Source organism: Alligator mississippiensis, chromosome 2 (genome assembly GCF_030867095.1).
Source record: "Alligator mississippiensis isolate rAllMis1 chromosome 2, rAllMis1, whole genome shotgun sequence".
NCBI lineage: Eukaryota > Metazoa > Chordata > Crocodylia > Alligatoridae > Alligator > Alligator mississippiensis.
The window spans coordinates 76339737-76362616 of record NC_081825.1 but is presented as its reverse complement, the minus strand read 5'-3'; the positions used below and the strand labels follow the sequence as shown (position 1 = coordinate 76362616).

At 44.2% G+C, this 22880-nt stretch overlaps 1 long non-coding RNA gene across 1 annotated transcript in view; it reads left to right on the top strand.

Annotated features, from left to right (window-relative positions):
- Nucleotides 1-22880, top strand: part of LOC109281616 (uncharacterized) — a 276807-nt gene that overhangs the window by 159253 nt on the left and 94674 nt on the right. The gene's annotated exons all lie outside the window — the stretch shown is intronic.

The following is a 22880-nucleotide window of genomic DNA, read 5'->3' as shown; positions in this document are numbered from 1 at the left end:
ATAACAGCATGCCATGAAAATCCCCAAAACTTTCTTAAGGCTATACTGTCCAGGCTGTCCAGCCAGCACCCCACTTTGAGGTACAGCACCTACTGAAAACCAGACAAACAAATACCTTAGGCTGCCAAGGAAATCTCTTTGCAGGGGCTGGGTGGCCACAGTGGGAGACAGAGAGCTGGGCCTTCTTACCTAGCATTTGACCACACTGTGGTGGAGTCACCTGTGGGAAAACAGCTAGGACCATACAACTTCCTTGTTGCTGGGTTGAGGCACCACAACACTGGTGAACTCAAGATGGTCATTGGTTTCCATTATCATATTCATGGCATATATGTGATGCCTAGTTATGAAAATATGCGAGTCCTACATGAGGTTCTTGATGTTAACTTATGTCCCATTCACAGTGCTGAGGACTTGTGGAATGTTGACTATTTTCAGAAACTCCCCCATGGTCTGTTTCCAGGCACTATTGTCTTCAAGAAGGGCAACAGTTTTTTGTTTTTGTTTGGAGGGGGGCGTGCAGGATGATGACCTTCAGGAACTGGCTCAATTCCCGAGAGTCTGTGGACTTACTGATGCCCATGGTTTGGAAAGTGACCACCTGGAAGAAACCTAAAGCCAATGTGGCTAAGGCAGTACTGAATATGTTGGGCACCAAAAACAGGGTAGGATTCCTCCGGGCTATCTCTCAGTATGCTGCAGATGTGGTGCATGGCAGTTACCATGATATAATAGATCCAGCCACTCAGCCCTTTGAAGACATGTGTTCAAGGCTGCCACTGGGCCCATTGGCATGACTGCTGTTGCTACTGACTGAGGCTAGGACTTCAGTATCCCTGGGCCTAGAGCTGTGGGCTGGGGCTCCCCCCATGTGGTCTGGGCTGCATAGGCCCCTTTAACCTGTAGTCTACTCATTTGCTTTCCTAGAGTTATCTTGTCTACCCTGTCATCAGCACCCTACTCTATCTAGAGTTTGTCTCAGTTGCTTCTCTCACATGGCCTGGTTTCCATTGTCTCTGCCAGTTGCTTGCCCTAATGCTGCCTGAGGCCTGTGGAGTCCCTTATATGTGGCCCAGGTTTGAATTGCCTGCAAAGCAATGTAACCGCAACACCAGGCACAAGCTGCTAAATCCTAGTTACAAGTTACAGTAGTGCTTCCTGCACTTTGGAGAGGTCCCAGTGACTCAGAGGAGTAGAACTAAATTGTTTTTGAGTGTAGGCAGTCACTGTTTCTGGAATATGCTCAGGTGCTATACATGCAGGTTACCCACTAAGGTATATCTGGGTAATGCACTTAGCTGTATAAATACAATTTAGTTCTGGATAAAAATGAAATAGAATTGCACATAGATAGCATAGCACAGTGGGATCTCAGAGGCAGCCATGAGACCCCCAGGTGACTCTGCATCTATGCCCCGCTCCGCCTCTAGGGCACCTTCCCTTCTCACCTACCATGCCTTGATGGAAATATAATAATAATAATAATAATAACAATGAGGTTGCCCACAGGCTTGTGCATGGCATCCAGTCCAACTGGAACCCACTGGGGTTCCTCAGCACTGTACCGGTCTCTACTATGCCCAGGCCCCTTGCTGGGCCTCTACCACTGTGCCACTGCAGGGCACCTAATGTGTGGCTACAATCCTCCCCTACACCATGCTCCAAGCCTCGTGGGTGTTACTGTAATGATGTTTGCCCCTTTCAGGCACTGGGTCCCTGTCTGCTGAACCCCCAGGCCCCTGTCTGGACATGCCTCTTTCAGAGCCGGGCCCCTGTCCCCTGTCTGGCCCTGCCCTTCTCAGGCATGGGGCCCCTGTCTGGATCTGTGGCCTTGCACTCTGCCCACTCCAAGCTCAACAGCTGCTCATGCGTTCAGCCTACTCCTGGCAGGTTTCAAGGTGATCATGTGCCCCCTAAGCACTAATGAGACCTCCATATACCTCCCCTACAGCCCCAACTCAAACTGCTGGTATAAAACTATAACTCAAACCATAAGGCCCTGGGTTATAACATAAACACCAAAAGGGGAAGAAACCCCCTGCCCCTTTAAGAGGGCAAACCTTTCCTCACCCCTTTGTGCTGGCATACCTCCTAGCCTGGGCTCTTTGTGAGCTCCCCGAGCCTCACTGTTTCTTGAAGCAGCAAAGCTGTCAGTCTAGTGTCCCTAGGTAATTCTCCTGAGCAGAAGCTCCTCACCCTGCAGCTGGCAGGGTTAGACTCCCTGACCAGCTGGGGCTCTGGATTATATAGCTCAGTCCTGAGCCCTCTTCCAGTCAGGTGATCCTTTCATTAGCTCCCTGCACCACCTGCAAGCAGCCTTGCAGACTGCTAGCTCCCTTAAAGGAATAGGCATGCCACAGTGGCCTGCTACAATAGCCATCTAAGTGTATGTGGAAATTCACATCTACTTCTTGGAATAGGAGTCACATAAGTGTTGATAGTCTCTCAAGATCTTTCAAATCCTCTTGGGGTCCCCAGGAAACCCCCTTCTCAGGGAAATGCCTTGCCCATTGAACAGTAAAGTCATATTCTCTCTTGCTTGTTTTCCTTCTGGTCCTAGGGAACTTGTAATTTTGGCTGCTTGCAATAGAAAAGATGCAGGGGGACCCCTCCCACTCAGCCTAGCTTATAATCATAGAATCATAGAAAGTTAGGGTTGGAAGAGGTCTCAGGAGGTCATCTAGTCCAACCCCCTGCTCAAAACAGGACCATCCCCAACTAGATCAATCCAGCTTAAGGCTTTGTCAAGCTGGGCCTTAAAAATCTCCAAAGATGGAGATTCCATCATTTCTCTAGGTAACCTGTTCCTGTGCTTCATCACCCTCCTAGTGATAAAGTTTTTCCTAATATCCAGTTTAAGCCTCCCTTGCTGCAACTTGAGACCATTGCTTTTTGTTCTTTCATCTGTCATCACCGAGAACAGTGTAACTCCATCCTCTTTGGAACCACCGTTCAGGTAGTTAAAAGCTGCTATCAAATCCTTTCTCAGTCTGCTCTTTTCCAAACTAAATAAACCCAGTTCCCACAGCCTCTCAAGACCATGCACCCCTGCCCTCTAGCCATTTTCATTGCTCTCCACTGGACTCTCTCCAACTTGTCCACATCCTTTCTATAGTGAGGGGCCCAAAACTGGACACAGTACTCCAGATGTGGCCTTATCAGTGCAGAATAGAGTGGAATAATTACTTCCCTCTATTTGCAGGCAATGCTTTTACTAATGCAGCCCAGTATACCATTAGCCATCTTGGTAACAAGGGCACACTATTGACTCATATCCAGCTTATCCACTGTAACTCCCAGGTCTTTTTATGCAGAGCTACTGCATAACCAGTCAGTCCCCAGCCTGTAGCAGTGCATGGGATTCTTCCTGCTAAGCTCCCCTCCCCTATCCTGTTCATCCCTTCCCCCAACCCAATTTACTTAGATTATGTTCCCAGGGCAGCTCCTGTACTTGCAAGCATGTGCATATGCCAGACCCAATCTATGATCATGCAAGTGTCTGGATGCACTCTGTCTCCCCATAGAGAAGCTAGGCACCTACCACCGTCCATTTGAATAATTCTTCTGTGGCAAAGTGTGCACATTTTAACCCCTACTCTTTGGCTGCTGGATCTGTAGCAGCTCCCCAGGTACCTAGTTGATTGGGTTCCCTTCTATTATCTCTCTGGCCAGCAGGTGTTCTGCTTGGAGGGGGAACCAAGGCCAGACAATCTCTTCTGGCTCAAGAGCCAGGCTTTAATGGGCTAGGGCTCCATCCTCCCAGGTCATGTGGCTCAGGCCTCCACCTGCTCTCAGTTGTGGCAGCTTAAGCCCTGAGCCACAGCCACTACCTTGTCCCCTGCTGTTCTTTAACCCTTTGTGGGTTTCCCTGGCTGCATGGAGCTCTGCAGCTGCCTCCTGCTTAGCTGCCTACTTAACTGCAGCCCTGCAATGCTGGTTCCCTACCCCTCAAAAAGCAGGGGTTAAGGTCCCCTGCTACATTCCTCCACAAAGGACAAAATATTAAGAAATAAAATATATCAGTTGCTTTGTGAAACAGCAGCTTTTTTTACAACACTAGCAGGTATGTGAAGGGTAGAAATAAGTTGTATGAATTATACCAGCCTTTTGACCCCTGAGAGTTAAGTTTTTTTGCATATCACTTATGAAACAGTACAGTACATCTAATTCCATTTAGACGTTAACATTAATTGCTAATGGTTTCCTTGTATAGATTCTAAGTGGTGAATTTATTGAATCACCCTAAACTTGCTCCTCCTTGGGGTATGTAAAAATAAGCTTTTGTATCCTTAGGAGAAACCTGCAAATCAGCAATTTTAATGCTGTTTAAGATCCTCTGTGTTTTGTTTTTTTTAAATTACTAGCATATATCAAGTTTATGTTAATTGTATGAAAACATAACAGGAATATTCAGTAACATTTAAGGAACTTTAAGTAGTTAACCTAGTTCTAAGGCAGCAAAATGTTATAACAGTCAGCACATTTAAGTAGGTACAAAAATATAATGGGACATTTGCTTTTACTGGTTTTCAGATTTTACATAAAATCAAATTAAGCTTATTTCCTTAAATATGTTAATGAGTCTCCTTTAAATATCAGATCTTCTTAATGCAAACATTCAAAAAGTCACCATTGCTGAATAGGAAACACCAACCAAATTACATACTTTTTCCCCATGTGCACAGTGTAAAGCATGTATTTTCAGTCCAGATGCTTTTCATTTTGGAATAACACAATAAAGAAATAACAAATATATCTTTTCCATGCCAGAAAAAGAGAGAGTGAGTGATCACAGTTTGTTAATCAACCTACAGCTGACTCAGAATTACAGTTTATTCACCATTGCCCTACACCTTACTAAAGTGATTCAAAACCAGGGTGCCACAGCTCAGATTCTTTCAAGGGTGCTATGGAGTTCCACAGAATGTTAGCACTGTTAGGTGTGCAAACATGATTCACAAGATTTCAAACAGGATTCATAGGGTGCATCCACATGAGCATGCACGTGCCACTTGCCCTGCCTCAAACCCCTTTGAGGCGGAACAGACACATGCGGGAATGAAAAAATGTTCCCCGCACTGCAAGTTTGCAGTGCGGGGAGAAAATTAGATAGGGGGGTCTAAAAAAAAAATCAAAGTTTAAAAAAGTGTAGCAGGGACCGTGCCCTGAAGGAACCAGAGCCATGCCCTCTGAGACTGTGCCCTGAGGCAATTAGAGGCTGGGTCTTCCACGGAGACGCTCTGACCGCCTGAGCATCTCTATGGTTGGCTCATTGGCTAGGCTGTGTTTTCAGTACCAGGGCTCCAGTGCTGGTGAGTAAGGGGCTGGAGGAGGGGGGAGGGGACCATAGGGAGGACCCCTGATGGCCCTGTCCACTCCCCCAGCCCCCCAGCCCCTGCCCTGGCCTGCATCTCCCCCTGCCTGCCCCCCCGAGGTCCCAACCCCTACCCTAGCTGGCCCTTCCCCCTGTCAGCCCCACTTAGGCCACCAACCCCTGCTCTGGCTGGCCCCACCGCCCGCCAGCCCCCGCTGAGGCCCCTGACCCCTGCCCTGGCTGGCCCCTCCCTCCATCCCCTCAAGCCCTCCCTGATCCCTGCCCTCCCACCCCATATTAAAAAAAAAACAACAAAAATCCTCCCCCAGCATTTACTGGCAGTCTGGCTGCCATCTGGCTGACTGGGGACCTGCCTGCACAGTGTGGGGCTAGGTGGAAGCCCCAGCAGCCCCAGTCTGGGCCCTCCTGCCCCCTCACTGCCCTGTGCTGCCTGGAGGGGCTCTGCTAGGAGCCCCTGGAGCCCCCCCCCCCCCATGCTTCTAAGTTAAGCAGAGGCTTTTTTTCTTCCTTTTTTTTTCTGTTTTTATTTTTTAAGTGGTGGTGCCTGGGGTTGTGGGGGTAGCCATGGAGGCCTGGGAGTGCAAGTTGGGTGGTGAGGCTGGGTGGCTCAGCCATTGGGGGGGTCTGGGGGAGCAGGGGGTAGGGCTGAGTGGGGCAGCCATGGGGAGGCTGCAGTAGCTGCTGAGGGATAGGGCCATGTGAGGCAGCAATTGCAGTGCTGGGGTGGGGTATGTGGACCTTTCGGGGGGGTGGTAGCCCTAGTGGGGGCCATTTGGCCCCTGTTGGGGGGGCCATACCCCTTGTGTGGGGGCAGAACCCCCTGTTGGGGGGCTGAACTCCTTGTGTGGGTGCCATAACCCTTGTGTGGGGAACGAACCCCCTCTTGGGGGGCCATACCCCTTGTGTGGAGGTTGAACCCCCTGTTGGGAGTCCGAACCCTCTGTAGGGGGCCTGTAGCCCTTGTGCGGGGGCTGAATCCCCTGTTGGGGGGCTGTAGTTCTTGTGTGGGGACCATCGCCCCTGTGGGAGGGCAGCAAAATACTTATTCATGAATTCATTAAATGTAGAGTTCACTTTATTATTATGATAAGAAACTTGCTTTAACACTGTAAGATATATCAATAAAACATTGTCCAACTGATCTCTGTTTCTGTCTGACTCTCTCTCTTTATAGTGGTCTTTTGTTTTAATTGTGGAGGAACATGGATTTCTGGGTATTTTACACAGTGACTTTGGGATTTTTTTTATCAGGAATTTTTCAGTTTTCCAATAGGGAACACCAGAATTTCTGCTAGGGAGGCCAGTGGCAGAACCCTGCCTGCTCAGAGCTGGCACCTTGGACCCAGCTGCCTGTGGCTGACCTTCTAGCCAAATGGGGTCAGGAGGACATACTTTGACAGTTCAAAGCAGGCCACCACACCGGGAACATCTTCCGGGCGATAGCTGCACAGATGGCTGGGCAGGGGGCACACGTGGCAGTAGTGACACACAAAGGCCAACTCTGCAGCCACAGTCCACTGGCAGCTGGCCCAGAGGGGCAAGTGTCTCTACTGGCTGTGCAGTCCCCATCTGGGTCTGGCAGGTGTGCAGCAGGTCACAGCCAGGCAGCAGCCCCCACTGCCAGACTGCTGTAGTGGGTAGAGGGTGCAGATACTAATTGGCTGGGCCCCAGAAGCTCCTGAGAGCTAGTAGCCCTGAGCTACTTGCCAGGGTGGCTTTTTATATTGCTGGGGCCAGGACAGGGCAGCTTTTAATACTGCTGGGGACAACACAGGTGCTGGCCCCGGGCTCTAGCTCCCCCTGGCTGCAGATCCAGGAGGAGCCAGGCAGGGTTATTTTGCCTCAAGTGTCACAATTTGCTCCACACCAAAGTGCATGTCCGAGCAAGTGAGCTGAAGCAAAAAGCCCCAGCTCAAATTTGCACCACTTCTATCTGAGCTGCTGCAAGCACATGTACTTGCATGTGTGGATGCGCCCATAGTGTTAAACACATTCTGGCCATCTGTGGTCTTTCTGAGTTCTTTGCAACAGAAGAATTTCTCTATTATTTTTCTGTAGTCAAAAAACAAATGAAAATGAAGAGCTGGAATATTTCAAGGGGTGCATTGAGCCTAAAAGGGTGCATGTACCTCAAGTTTAACAAGGTTGAGAACCACTACCTTATTGTAACCAAGCACAGAAGTTCAAAAGGAAATATAAAATTTTACTGGGTCAAAACAGTTGCACTTCAAACCTTTTTGCATTGGTGTAAATGCTAACATAAGATACAGGATAATGGCTAATGAATCTCAGCCACTCTGATTACAGCTACAGGTGCTATATAGAAATAGAATCATATATAAATACAAAATCATACATCATACCTACTTTTATATAGTTAAACTTCAAAATCAAACATCTTCATAACTTCATGACAATAAATATAGGGGTCTAGATGTTGTGATTGGGTCTTTTGCCCCATTCTGTTCTAATCTTCTCCACACAGTTGGAATAATTGAGGCTACACAGCTTATCCTGGGTACCACAGGTGGATGATATGAGTTGGATTCAGACCCTGTCAATGGTTTTTTTAATTTTTTTAAATTATTTTTGTTGGTGGATAGAGATTACATTAACTACTTTAAAAAATGCCTTTAGTTGTATCTGGGGTCTTCAGGATATCATTTATTCAGGCAGTCTGTTAATAGTAACATTAGGTAATATAAGAATATACATCTGAAATACATTGCACTGAAAGAGAAGCATGGTTTATGCTTCTAACATTACTGATATTTAAAAAGCGATAACAATGCACAGTAATGGGTGAGGATTTATTCATTGGGCCTAATGAAAACTCAATCAATTCTTCATTTTAGGATGCTGAACTAAGAGAGATGGGGGAGGGGAAAAAAGAAACATGGAATTAATCCATTTAAATTATTTTAGACATTGCATAAGTACATGATGTGAGTTCATGATGTAAGTTTTGGAAAGAATATGCATGCATTAATTCTAATGAAAGCAGTCCAGAAGAAGATGCATAACTGCCAAGTTTGTAGTCTAGTTAAAAAAGTGATAAAAAGTTACAAGGCAAGCATTTTCATTTAACTGTTAAAGTGGAATAGATAGGTAATAAAAGCGATCCACGCAAACTAACTTCCCTACCAGTGAGTACTTTCAATAAAAAATGTGTCTTAGCATTGTAAAACTGCTTGGGTAAGAATGCAACAACCATGACAAATCAAGTTTTTCTATAATGCGCAAACAATATTTTTTCCTTAATTGGTCCCTGTGAAAAACCCATGTCTCTGTTTGAAAATTGATCTCTTTGGGTTTTTTTCATGAATTTAGCATTTCTAAAAGGTGCTATATCAACAATTGTAGGACTAACATCCTGTGTTTACAGAACAGCCATAACTGAGGAACCAGCTATGCTAGCCATCAAATTGCCATTTTTATAACTTGACCTAATAAAACCATATTAGACAGTGACAGGATATCTTAGTTTCCTTGTCTTTTCATGTTTTCGTGTTTATTTCCTTCTTGACAGAGGAGCTGGTCCAACATTGAAGGCACTTAATACCATATGTGGCTGTGATATTTTTGAATCTATGGATACTTGACCTTTGGGAGCAGGCTTGAACCCTTAAAATGCTTTTCACAAAAGACACGTAACAACTACCAGACGGTAACAATATTTTTCACTGAGTAGTCATTTGACCTGGACAAGGTCTGAATAAAAGTACAGAACTAAAAGTACTTGTATCCATTACAATCCACTGAGTCATTCAGTTCCTTTGGAAACAGATTTCTGGAAGAAAGAGAAGAGAACTAGAGAAGCATTATTGGTAGGTATAAACACTAGATAGGCTATGAGATCAGGATTCAGTTAAATATAACAGGATACCAATGAATTTATTTTTCATATGTAACAATCCTATATCTGAAAACATTCCACAGTATATTATTATTCTGGCCTCCTCAGAAAAGAGAGATCAGGTTGAAAATAAATAAGGGTTAACTATTTATTATATAAAAATACCAACCAGGATTTCTCTAGGAATTAAAGAAACCAAGCTCGAGAACGTAATAAACTCTACTGAGTCATTTGGTAAAAATCCAAACTTCGCAATGTTAACTCTCAGCAGATTTTTAAATTTAATCTTATACATTCCAAGCATAATGCTTGCATCATACTGATTATTGTTAGATGAAATGAAAAATGGTGATTCTGCAAAAATCCCTTAGTTTAATTTGCATTTAAAGTTCTTGCAAATGCATTTTAATTAACATTGTGTTCCACATCACTTCTTACTGACACAGACGTTTTGGCCTAAACATAGTTTTATGAACGCTTTTCAAATCCAGTGTGTATAGGTGACATGCTTAGTGCAACTTGAAGAAAAAAAATATAATCTCTGCCATATTCTGTAACATTATTTATGTATTACCTTTACTAATCTCTGTATGCATGTTACTGTTCATACATTGTACTGTACATGTACATAAATGGTAAAGATTAAGGGCATGATTGTTCCTAGCTACTCTATGAATGCTCAAGGGTGAGGAGAGAGAAGAACACTCTCTTAAATCCCCATTCAGCCAGCAGGCAGCTATAGACCCTGTATTTCATGCTGTTAGGGATTGTACTTTTCAACCACTAGAAGCCAAGACAATACAAAGATAAGCTTTATTCATAAGCCATTGCTGGTAAATACATGTGGAGCACACAATGAAGGGCCTCAGCAGCACATGTGCACCTCCCCAGTATACCAGAGACCTCGCAAAGGAATTTTGCCTCCTTGAAGGAGAAAGAAATCTCCTTAGGAGGACATCGTCCAAAATTACTGGATATCATGGCTCTATATTGCTTTCTATGCAGTGCTATTTATATTTAAATGGCGTAACTGAATCCTGAACAAAGCTCTGTGAAGAAATTATAGACCCTATATCCTCACTGTTATATGCTTTCCTTTCCAGTTTTTATCCAATTTCATATGTGGTTTTATGAAAAATATTTGTAACATATATATTAATTCTTAAACTACTTTGTGAATTAAGTGCTTAAGAAAGATCAATGCTAGATTTCTTTGTTGATTTGGTGTTATGATAATTTAGAAGATGGGAATTGTGAGAAGTTGGATAATTTAGAGGTTGGGAAATGGGTACCTCCATTAGGTGGTAGCAGTTAGAGAGAGACCTAGGCCACATCACTTCTTCTTCATCTGTAGAGGTTGCTTTCTGCTTCTTGATTCAGGTTTATTGTTTAGCCCTTCTCATTCACCTCTGCCTGTGTTTATTCAACCTGGTGATCACTCTGTGGTCTCAGTAGTGGTGAATGAGACAGAACTTGAAAGATTTTGAGATCCAAATGAAAGAAGTTAGAACCTGAAAGCAAGTAGAACAGTATGGCTATGTGGAAGGACAAGGGCCACTGTAAAGTGTCACAACCCAATTAAGTAGTGCCCATGTCACAAGCAAGTAAAACCATTCAAAGCAGTTTTTTTTCTGCACTAGGTTAACTAAGGGTTAACAATAATGATAGTAACCGCTTTTTTGCTGCACATGTCAAAAAGAAATTTATAACTGCGACACCAACATGAAATAGAACTTAGCCTTCTATGCTGTACATAAATCATTATAATTGGTCAAAGAAAACAAGGAGTAACCCTATGATAACACCCTAGCGAAGACCGCTAAATAATTGGCGATTCTAATTAAATTTATGATGTGGCGAAAAGCAATTGGCTATTACACAAATAAAACCCGTCTTCACTTCCGTGAAGAAGGGGAGACCTCCGCACACGCAACCTGGAGACCTCTGAACATATGCATCAGAGTAACTGACAGTTTGATCACTTGCCAGTTCGCCCCCCCCGTCTTCGACCTTATCTCAGACATAAATCAACGACCTGCCGGCCTGACCTTCTGCCCGACCACCAAACTCTTATGCAGACCAACCTACGACCTACGAACTTTAAGCTATAACTAACCAAATATCTTTGACCTCCATCTTTCACCACCTTGACGGCGTGAGTAAATAATCTTGCTTTGCAACCGATAAGCATCCGCCTAATTAATTCCACTCCATGCATCACAAGTACCCACCTGACGGACCCTTAACTGCCCGGGTGGGAGTCAGGGAGAGCTGCTGGCCGGCTGCTCTGGGTCCCGACATAAAGTTAGAAACAGACATTGTTTTTGCACAGGATGTGTTCTGGTGCAGCTGATCCCAATTGATTTTCAGGTACAGACATCACAGAGGTAGTGATAAAAATTATAATTTAGAGACACTGCATGATTTAGAAGAGTTGGGAATTGAGAGTTGATCCCCTGGGTGGTAGCAGTTAGTTAATGAAAGACCAAGGGCCTGCAGAGATAGCCTACTGCTCTACAATTAAAGTTTTTTGTTTAGTTTTTCTCATTTACATATGCCTGCATGCGTTGAACCAGCTGATCATTATAATTGGTATGAAGGTATCACTGAGCTATAAGAATCTGTGTGAGCAGTCTTTGCACTGCTGTAAAGGGAGGAGAAGCAGCTTAAGAGGATATAAAAGTAAGTAGTAATTTTGAAGAGCATGTGAAACTTTGATAGGTGAAGGAAAGCTTGCACATAAAAGTGTTACATAAGATACATGGCTGTCTGATTAAAGGGCAGATCCTGCAGTTCTTGCGTAGCAAAATAGTCAGTCTGTTCAATCAGAGTTTTGCCATAAAAAGGCAAATATAATTTTCTGTTAAATTTCTTTGCAGTTATTTTCCTCCAAGTTTATTTATCTTCTGCTCGAAGGTGCTCCCTTCATTTAGGCCCCCTCCACGTTACATGTTCTACGCAATTAACGAGTTAATTGCACAATTAATTTAGATTGGTCACATGCAAGTACTGTTATTTCATTAAAAGGTCTGTCCAACTATAAAGTTAGAGCTGGAAAATGTGTAATAACTTTATAGCTGTTTTTTATCCAACTTCAGTTTGCATGTATAGGAAGGTAGCTATGCCCCTGTGGCTGGGAGCCTCATCAACTGTCAGGGCTTCCAGCTTCAGGAAGCTACCATGAGCTACCATGAGCTGCCATGGCTGGGAGTCCTGCAGCTGACAGGACTCTCAGCTGTGGCAGCATCCCACAGTTGCCATGGCTGAGAGTGCCACCAGCTATGGGAATCCCAGCTGTAGCAGCATCCCACAACTACTACAGCTGAGAATCCTGTAAGTTGTGGGATTGCAAACCACCCACAGATGCTGTTGGTGGTATTGGCAGCAAGGGAAGGGGGTTGGCGATAGGCAACTGCCCACAGGCACCACTGCCAGTGTCAGCAACGCTTTTTCGCAGGGCGTGCACCGCCATGCTCAGGGGGTGTGCACCCCTTGCACATCATCAATGGATCTGATGCTGGATCCATTTAGCAAGGCTTTTGATATGGTCTTCCATGACATTCTCACAGGCAAACTAAGGAGGTATGGGGTGGATGAATGGACTGTAAGGTGGATAGAAAACTGGCTGGAGCATCAGGCTAAAAGGGTAGTAATCAATGGCTTGATTTCTAGTTGGCAGCCAATATTAAGTGGAGTGCCATAGGATCAGTCCTGGGGCTGGTTTTGTTCAATGTCTTCATCAATGACCTTAAAGATGGCATAGAGTGCACCCTGAGCAAGCTTACAGATGACACCAAGCTGGGGGGAGTAGTAGATATGCTGGAGGGTAGGGATAGGATTCAGAGTAACCTAGACAAATTAAAGGATTGGGCAAAAAGGAATCTCATGAGGTTCAACAAGTACAAGTGTATAGTCCTGCACTTAGGACAGAATAATCCCATGCATCAGTACAAGCTGGGCACTGATTGGCTGGGCAGCAGCTCTGCAGAAAAGGATTTGGGGGTTACAGTGGACAATAAGCTAAATACGAGTCAGCAGTGTGCCCTTATTACCAAGAAGGCTAACAGCATCCTGGGCTGCATTGGTAGGTGTGTTGCCAGTAGGTCAAGGGAAGTTATTATTTCCTACTATTCACACTGGTGAGGCTACATCTAGAGTATTGTGTTCAGTTTTGGGTCCCCCACTACAGAAGAGATGTGGACAAATTGGAGAGAGTCCAGCACAGGACGACAAAAATGGTGAGGGGACTGGGGCACGTGACTTATGAGGAAAGACTGAGGGAACTGGGTTTGCTTAGTCTAGAAAAGAGGAGATTGAGCGGAGACTTAATAGCAGTCTTCAACTACCTGTAGGGGGGTTTGAAAGAGGATAGAGTTAGGCTATTTTCAGTGGTGGCAGATGACAGAACAAGGAACAATGGTCTCAAGTTGCAGCAAGGGAAATTCAGGTTAGATATTAGGAAGAATTTTCTCACTAGGACAGTTGTAAAACACTGGAACAGGTTACCCACAGAGGTGGTAGAAGCTCTATCCTTGGGGGTTATCAAAACCTGGCTAGACAAAGCTTTGGCTGGGATGATCTTGTTGGGGCAGGTCCTGCTTTGAGTGTGTGTGGGGGGGTTGCAGGGCAGGTTGACTAGATGACCTCCTGAGGTTCCTTTCAACCCTAATTTTCTATGATTATATGATTCTATCCCACAATCACACCTTCTGCCATGAACATGTGGTTTCTATGAAATATAAATAAGTAAATATGAAAAAAATCCCCACAAATCCAACTCTCAATGTACTCCACTGTACAGATTTTATTACACAATTACATTCTGTGCCTAACCTAGGGGTGGATTTCAAGCCAGAAGGCAAGGCACGCAAGAAAAGATATATAGTTTTCTGTTTAGTTTCATGAAGTGCGTTTGAAGCAGAGTGACCAGAGACTAAGTAACTTAAAACTAGAGCGTGTTTAACTGGTAGTGGATATAGGCATATCACTTTGTTAACAGCTACTGTTTAAAGTAATGGGAAAAATCTTCTAATCTAGACACAAATAAGATAACAAATAGGCCTGAGCTGTAGTTTATATTATTTATAACATTATAAAAAAAGGCTCTTCATTGACCATTAAAACAGCCATCCAAATCAGATTCTAAACCCAATAACAGAGCTGAATCTTGGGTCCTCGTTACTTTCTGGATTAGTGAAGTGTCTAGATGGTGTAACCTGTGAGAGTTTTCAGCCGGGATACTGTCTCAAATGCATTTTAATACACATCTGGAAAGATAGCACCTGAACAAGGATTCAAGGAACTCAGGTCAATGTCCTTTTTTAACTCTCATTCCCTCCCTGCCATTTCTGTCTTTATTTATGGGGTGCTCATGAACAATCAGTCCTAAAAGAATAGAATGAGGTGATAACAAAGTGAATCCAAGAAGTGAATAGGCAGCTTCTAATGGGAAAAATTAACTTATTAACCTTTAGTGTAATTATCACTGAATACAAAGAATGAGTCATGTTATAAAAAGGAAAAGGGAGACTTGGGGGCTCTTCCAATAATTAATCAAGCTTCCTATTAAAAATTTGTGTTGTTTCATAGACATTAGGGCTGGAAGGGACCTTGCAAGGTCATCAGGTCCAGCCCCCTGCTGAAGGGCAGGAAGGATTTTTATTTTATTTCTGTTCTGAATGTTTTAACTTCAACTTCCAGCCATTTGTTCTTGTTATACCTTTGATTCTTAGACTGAAGAGCTCTGTTATGAAATTTATGTTGCCCATGTTGGTTATTGTAGACTGTGATCAAGTCACTGATTACGTTTTTCTGTAATATGCTAAATAACTGGAGTTCTTGTGTGTGACACACATTTTGTGATCTTTTAATCATTCTTGTTATTTTCTAAATATTTTGTGCTTTTTCAACATCCTTTTTGATGTGTGGACACTGGAACTGATTCTAGTATTGCCAAATAAGGAAGCAGCACAGCTTCTTGACTGCGATTCAGTATTCTGTGTACACCTCCAAAAACTGCATTCCTTCTTTTGGCCATGAGCTCATTTTGAACCAATTATAGATCTGTGATCCTCAAATCTTTTTCCAAGTTATTGTTTCACAATATAGAGTCCTCCATCTAGTAAATATGGCCCACTTTCATTGTTCTTGTATGTCTAACCTTACAACAGAGAGATACATACTGTTGCATGTGCCCAGTTTACCAATTTCTTAAGATGGCTATGTATCAATGCCCTGTCCTCTTCATTATTTACTACTCCTGCAGTTTTTAGGGTCATCTACACATTTTATCAGTAATGAGTTTGTTTTCATCCAGGACATTGATAACAATGTTAAATAGCTCAGAGCCAAGAACTGATCTCTGAGGGCCCTGGTAGAAACTCTGCTGTTCAGCGATGATTCCCTGTTTATAATTATATTTAGAGACCTCTCATTTAACCCATTTTTAATCCATTTAATGTGTACCATGTTTATTTTGATTTTTTTCTCATTTATTAATCTAAATGTCATGTGGTACAAAGTCAATTGCCTTACAGAAGTCTAAGTATATTACTTCAACACTATTACCTTTTACACTATTACCATGGGAAAAACATGTTTTGCAAATTGCACACCCAGCTTTTTATGAGTCCTCATAAAAATTTCTAATGAGCTCTTCCACTAGATTCTGCTTTTGCTCACTTATAAGTAAATGGTCAGGATTTTAAAATGTTTTCTCTTTAGTGGCTTAATCCTGTTCTCATTTAACTTCAAGGTGATTCTAAAACTGTTATCCTCCCAGCAAATTACAAAATAGATTAAGTAGCCAGCCATGTGCTAACTGTTCTGTACCCTGTCTCTTAGATCCTGGGTGCTCAAAATGGTAAAGATTATTCACAAAATATTTAGTTAAAAACTATAGGCATTCTTTTTTAATGTGAATGGTGACTGATGGTCACCATTTTATGGAAATTTTACAATTTCAGCCTTTTCAGTTTTCTATTATTGGTTGGAGTTTCCTCTAAGATGGAGACAAAACAGAGAAAAAGAGAGACAAGGCAGAAAACATTCATAAAGGACTTAGCTATTTGAAACTTACAGAAGTATCTAATTTATCTGACACTTTCTGAATGCTGATTTAGTAAAAATACCTGATAACAAAGGTATTTGTCATTGAAACCTTGTTGGGAGAAGGGAGGGAAGAGGTAGAAGGGGAGACAGAGAAAATATGAGGATAAGCAAAAACAGAGGTGTTATGTGGATTATCTGTTATTCAAGTCATGTAACTACAGTTATTATTTATAGTAATACATGCAAAAATATTAAAAAGTTGTTTCATTAATCTTGCATTGAAATGTTTTACCACTAGTTTAGGCAAAAGCACAAGGACACACAAAACAAGGACATGTGAACAGTGAAGAATGTACTGAGACACCTGGACTTTTATATCTATGCTTGCAATGCTTGTCAGTGAGAGTCATCACTGTAAAACTGCATACAGATTATATCTGGCACTCTAGTCCTTGGGCTTCTGGGAGTGTAACCAGGGTGCTTAAAATGGGTAACTCAGGCTATTTAATGAGTTGTTTTATGGTGTATTGTAGGAAAACTTGTCTGTCTTGATATCTGGTTAGTTTTTCTGAGTCTGTTATATAACCCAAACACTTCCCAGTTCTAAATGTTCTTACTTTCTTTCCATTCCACTATGTGCCAATTTACCAAGCCAGCACAGGTGAATGTGCTTGTTCTCCTTCTGGGTTCACTGTTAGTGTAGCAGGTTGCGAAGGACATAGAAGATAGTAGAGGACATTGCAGCAAAAACTTTTAACAGAAGTTTCTGAACTTCCTGTGGTTGTAGTGGGTGTCAGACAAGACCATGGCTAATACTGACATGACATCATGGATTTGTTGTGTGCTGTAATCACAGGAGATCACCCCTATGCATAGACTGATGCTTCTGTAGCAGAAGACCTAACACAGAGTGGTGAGATCATGTTGTAATGAAACGAGGGGTAACTGAAAATCCATCGCAAGGAATCTGCTCTCCATGTTGTCTTGAGTTGTCCACAGAACTAATGTACTTCATATGTGCTGAGAAAAAAATGGCCTTTCTAAGATACCCTGAGAACACATGTGTATGTATTTTCCTATTGGAATGAGCACATGAGTATTTCAACTATAAAGGCCTTGGCTTTAGGCTGACCACAAAGGCAAGTTCGTGGACACCAGCATGGACTGTATCAGCAAGGCAAATGAAGCTCAAAAGAGCTGGGACTTCCACATTTTGGCAAGAAAGGACCTTTTTGTCTCCAAGTAACATGGTTGTCAATAGGTTGTCTGTGCCCCCTGTTATTCTAGGGGACTGCATCTACTCTCTTTTGTCTGGCTTGACATCAGAGCACCTGGCAGCAAAAGGTTTAATTACTTAGTTGGCATATGTGGTGGAAGATTGTGCATTTGACAGGCTAAAGGCAACATGGCACTGGCTACAAAACTGTTCTAGTGCCAGTGTGGATAATACCATTTATATTTCTGTAGTGTGATTAGTCTTATATAACATCTGTGAGGAAAAGGAAAGCTTTTGCTAAATGTGGGCTCAAGGTGCAGCTGTCACTACTAGGGCCTGGTCCAGGTGATTCAAGGAAATATGAAATATCTTGAGAGCCCTCAGACTTTCAGTACAGCTGACATATGAGGAAATGTGACTTTGGGATGAAGTAGCTTAATGCTGTTGTATTGAACATAGTGGTTTATTCGCTATTGCTTTTATGTGCTTATATGAGAGTTTGATAATTTATAAATAGTTGTAGATTCAGCTTTCTGACTTCTCCTTTTCCCCCAAGCACTTATATGCAAATACATTGTGAGAACCAAATACATTTATGAGCAAAAAAAGTATTAGTATAAATCAAATGACATTGAAAAACAAATGCTGACCTGCAAATAAAAAGGTAAGTGTAAATGTAAGTAAATTACAGTAGGGAGAGTGGTTCTCTTTCAGTGGTGTTGGAAATGGATGTTAGAAGGGGACTTTTCCTCCTTGTTTTGTACCTTCATGGGTAGGACCATGAATAGGGAATATCTGCCCATTCCACTTCAGAGATGATTTTAAACTACTAGATGCAATTGACTGTTTATGGTGGTGGAAGACCATCTTTTTGCACAAAGGTAATATGTTGTTGTCTGAAAACAGAATAGCATATCAATGGGGAGTGCTTGGGAGGCTACAGAGATTGCCACTCAAGATTTCTCTTGCTCAGGAAACTCACTGACTCTTTTGAGTTGAAAAACTGTGTGTCCAGTATGGGACATGGGAATAAATTTGGATGCAGAAGCTTGCTGGCATTCAGCAACGATGCAGAATGCAGCAAAGCATGCTAGGATGCAGAAAGCTAGGATGCAGAAGCTTGCTGGCAACAGAACTGCCTGCTGTTCACCATCAGGACTGTGAGCCATGAATCACGGAGAGTAACCAAACACCACCACCTCTCAGGATTTTTTTTCAGTACTACTGACATTGGTGCCATGCTGCAGTGCAAAAACTGCTGCAGCTCTTTAACAGTGTACTGATGCGACAGCCTTTCAAAGCGAGCAGATTATGCTGAATATGCACTCATGCTTGCTAAATCTGTAATCACTGTTTTAAGCTTTTATTTTCAGTAATCAGTTCAAAAGTAACTAGAATAAAAAAATTAATTATTTTTGCCCACTTGAAATCCCTCTTGGATCACAAGTGATTGGTTCTGTAGAGTGATGCTGAGATCCAACCCCTCCTTGACCAGAAGAGAAGGGACCATGCTGCTTGGCAAAATGACACCTCATCTCAGCACAAGAAGGAGCTGCTCAAAGCCGTAGCTCAAAGGAGGATCCAGGAAATCAAAAAATCAGTGGTGCCAAGATAAAGCCAAGGAGCTCCAGCTCTATGCTGACAAACATAAAATGCATAGCTTTTTCCAGACAGCGAAAGCCAACTGCAGCCCAACATCCCCTGATCTTACCTTCCTGTGACCACAGCATGGTTCAGCACTGCTCAAAGACAATTAATCTATCCAAACTAGATGGAAAGAGCACTTTGAGACACTCCTGAACTGTGAGTTGACTGTGGCACATACTACCACTACTAAGCCCATTACCCAGTATCCTGAAAGGGCATTGGTCTCCAACTTTCCTATACTAACAGAAGCCTAGTGTGCCATCAAGGAAGACAATAACAACAAGGCTCCTGGACCAGATGGCATGCCCACTGAAATCTACAAGGCTGGCAGTGAGGAACTGGTACTAAGGCTCCGTGATTTATTCTTAGAATTTGGAGCAACAAAGAGAAACCTGGGGAAAAAATGCCAACGTTGTGACTATCTTCAAGAAAGGCAATACGTCTGTGTGTGGAAACTTCCAAAGTAGCCCCCTTCTTTCCACAGCCAGAAAAGTCCTTACCCTCATCCTCCTGAACTGTCTTCTACCTCTTGCTGAGGAAGTCCTGCTGGAATCTGTGTGGTTTCACTATCCCATGGGACAATTGACATGATCTTCATTGCCCACCAGGTCCAAGAAAAGTTTTGGGAACAACATCAGGATCTGTATATGGCTTTCATTGACCTTACTAGTCCTTTGGGAAATTTCCTTTGGGAAATTGCTCTGTTGTATATTTATTCATGGTGATCTCCAGAAAGACAACAAGATCTGGGTCTATAGTGCAGTCATCATCCCCACCCTCCTCTACATATTTCAAATGTGGGTGATCTACTAAAGTCATCTCAAGAGCCTGGAGAGGTATCACCAATGATGCCTCTGGAAAATCTTCCACATCAAATAGGAAGATTACCACACAAACACCAGCATCCTTGCTGAGCCAATGTTACCAGCATTGAGTCAGTGATCCTCGAGCACCAACTTCTCTGCCCTGGACATTATGTGCAGATGCCTGATTCTCAACTCCCAAAACAAGTGCTCTACTCCCAGCTTAGTAACAGCCCGAGGTCTCATGGTGTCCAGAGGAAACTACAAGGAAAGAATGAAGGCATACCTCAAGAAAATGGATGCCGACATCAAGTGCTCAGAGGAGCGGTTGCCAATTGGATCCAGTGGCTCCACAACCTCAACCAAGTGGCATCCCATTTCTAGGGAAAGTGTCTTGTGCTCAAAGCAGAGAAGAGAGCATAGAAGAAGAAGAAGGAAAGGAATCCCAGCCTGCAACCTACTCTTCTTTGTGGAAAGACCTGTGACTTCTGCAGATGGATCTGTGGTTCAAGGATTGAACTCTTCAGTGACCTCAGGGCCATAGGCAGAGGGAGAATTTGTGTTGGGGGTGGGGCTGAGCACGTGCATGTATGCAGCACCCCCTAGTGGGAAAGTCTGCAAGGGGAGGGGAAAGGGCCATGGGAAGGGGGAAGGGAGCAGGAGGGAGTGGAGCCAATCTGGGTCTGGGGTCGGGGCAGGGGCCCACTGTGCCCATGTGATCACCCCTTCCCCATGCCCAGGGTCGTTGCCCAGAATCAGCACCTCCCACACCAATGAATCTGCCACCCCAGTCCCACCTTGGCCCTGGCTGTCTCCCTGTACAGGCCCCGGCCCCACACTGCCCAGGTACCCAGAGCTGGGGGCCAGAGCAGGGCCAGCCTCAGTTGCACTGCTGGGCCAGAGGGGATAGAGCCCCTGGGATCCCCGCACCCACCCCGCCGCAATTCATCGTTGCTCTCTGGGGCACTCAGGGAGGGAGTGGCGGCTCCCGCTGATGCATGTGTCTTGGGAGCTCATGAGGGGCATATGCTTCTGGATCTGTGTGGGGCAGGGCAGGGTGCTGCTACAGGCTGAGGCGGAAACTGCACTGGGCTCTTCCCAGCCTGGCTTCGCTCACGGGGAACAGGATGACACAGCCCTGGCCCCAGCCCGCAGTGGCAGCCTGTCCTGCCATGTGCAGATCTGGGGGCACACATCCCCCATACCTCCTGGGGTACAGGTAGCAGCAGAAGCCGCACCCTGCAGATGAGATGCTCATGGCTCAGTCCCATGCCCTGCCAGCTGTGCAACTCTTGCCCCTCCCCTAGTCCAAGCCCCAGCCCCACTCCCTCCCCACTTCTGCTGCACTAGAAGCCCTCAGCCAGGATGCCTTGCAGCCCTACCACAGCCCCACATTTAAGGGGGCTAAGCCCCATTAGCCCCCACCTTCTCCCGCCTATGCTCAGGACCCATCAGTGAACCATGGAAGAGATCACCCTTGAGTCGAGAGATTGCTGCTGTTGATGACAATGTAGCTGAGGTGTTTCCCTCTGTAAATCAGGGAGAGCTGCTGGGCCAAGGACTGACATTCTCAAAGAACTTCTCAAATGAAATTGAGCCTGAACTCAGTACATAAGCCCCTTCCCCAAGTACCATCCTCCTTAAATATAATTGTCTGATATAATCCAGAAATCCCTTTCACTTACTCTTCAATTTCCCCCACCATAACAACAGAAATTGTCCTTGTCAAATATCAGCAGCTCTAGCTCCTGCTTTGGCTCTGCAACTAATTCCTCTCTGAGGCATTTCCTATTTGTTTCCCTGAACAGATCTTTGGGGAATAGGCCAAAGACATTCCCTAGCTTATCTGGCCATATTTCCTGCTTCTGTTCCAGGACTATAGTCTGTTTTGGAACATAATCTTTTTTCTCTGATCCTTTTGCCCTGGCATATCTTTTGGTACTGTCTGTCATTAGAGCCTCTACTCTGAAAATCAGACCACTGCACAAGAGCTTGTCATACATGACAATAGGCTTGTACTCGTTGTTGTTCGGAGCACTTGATCAAATGCCTTGTAGAAGGGGCAGATACTTGGGGAGTTACTGGGCTTGTTGTTTAAGTACATTCCCTTATAGCTTTTAATATTCTTCCTACATGAGTAGGGACCTACCAAATTCACAGAGGAAGTTGGCTGTGTGGCATCTCCTTTAATCTTGCAGGTTTCTCCATGTGCCTTCCCCCTCCCCACTGGCTGAGGGGCCCTGCTGGCCCCGCTGCTTGTTGCTGACTGTCCAGGAGGCAAAAACAGCACCATATTTAAACCCAACGTTTTTGCCTCCCTACCAATCAGGAGCAAGTGGCAGGCAGCTCTGCCAATTGGCGGACGGGGTGGGGCATTTGCAGGGGAGGTGCCACACAGCCCACTTCCATTGTGAATTCAGTAAGTCCCTATACATGAGAAGTTCTTCAAGATGTTTTCTTACCTGTGATGGTTTTGAGCTCATCCTTAAAAATCATGTTCTTTCCTGCACTTACACCAGAGATTAAACTCTGGTTGAGCTCTGTTGTGATCCTTTTGCAGTTTGCCACACACTGAGATAGTCTTTTGTGCGCTTTACATGAGGGGAGCTGTGTACCAAAGAAATCAAATGGGCCACAAGTAACAAATACCAATTTAGTGTATTTATATGGGATAGTAGCTGCCACTGGGTGTGTCTGCACATGCATTTGATCTGGGAGCAGTTTAGTCGTGAGTAAACTACTCACAAGTAAATGTTCCTGGGCGGGTGTCTACACGTGCAGGGTCTTGGGACCAGAATTGCTGCTAATGGCAGAAATTTGCTCCCACCCCTGCTGGTCCTGCACTGGCCCCTTGCAGCAACCAGAGGAAGCTCTAGGCTCCCCCTGGGTGCTAGCTGGCAGGACAGCAATCTCCTGGCGGGGGCTAGGACATTACTCCCTGCCCCTGGGGGGCTTCCGGAGCAGGGACAGTGT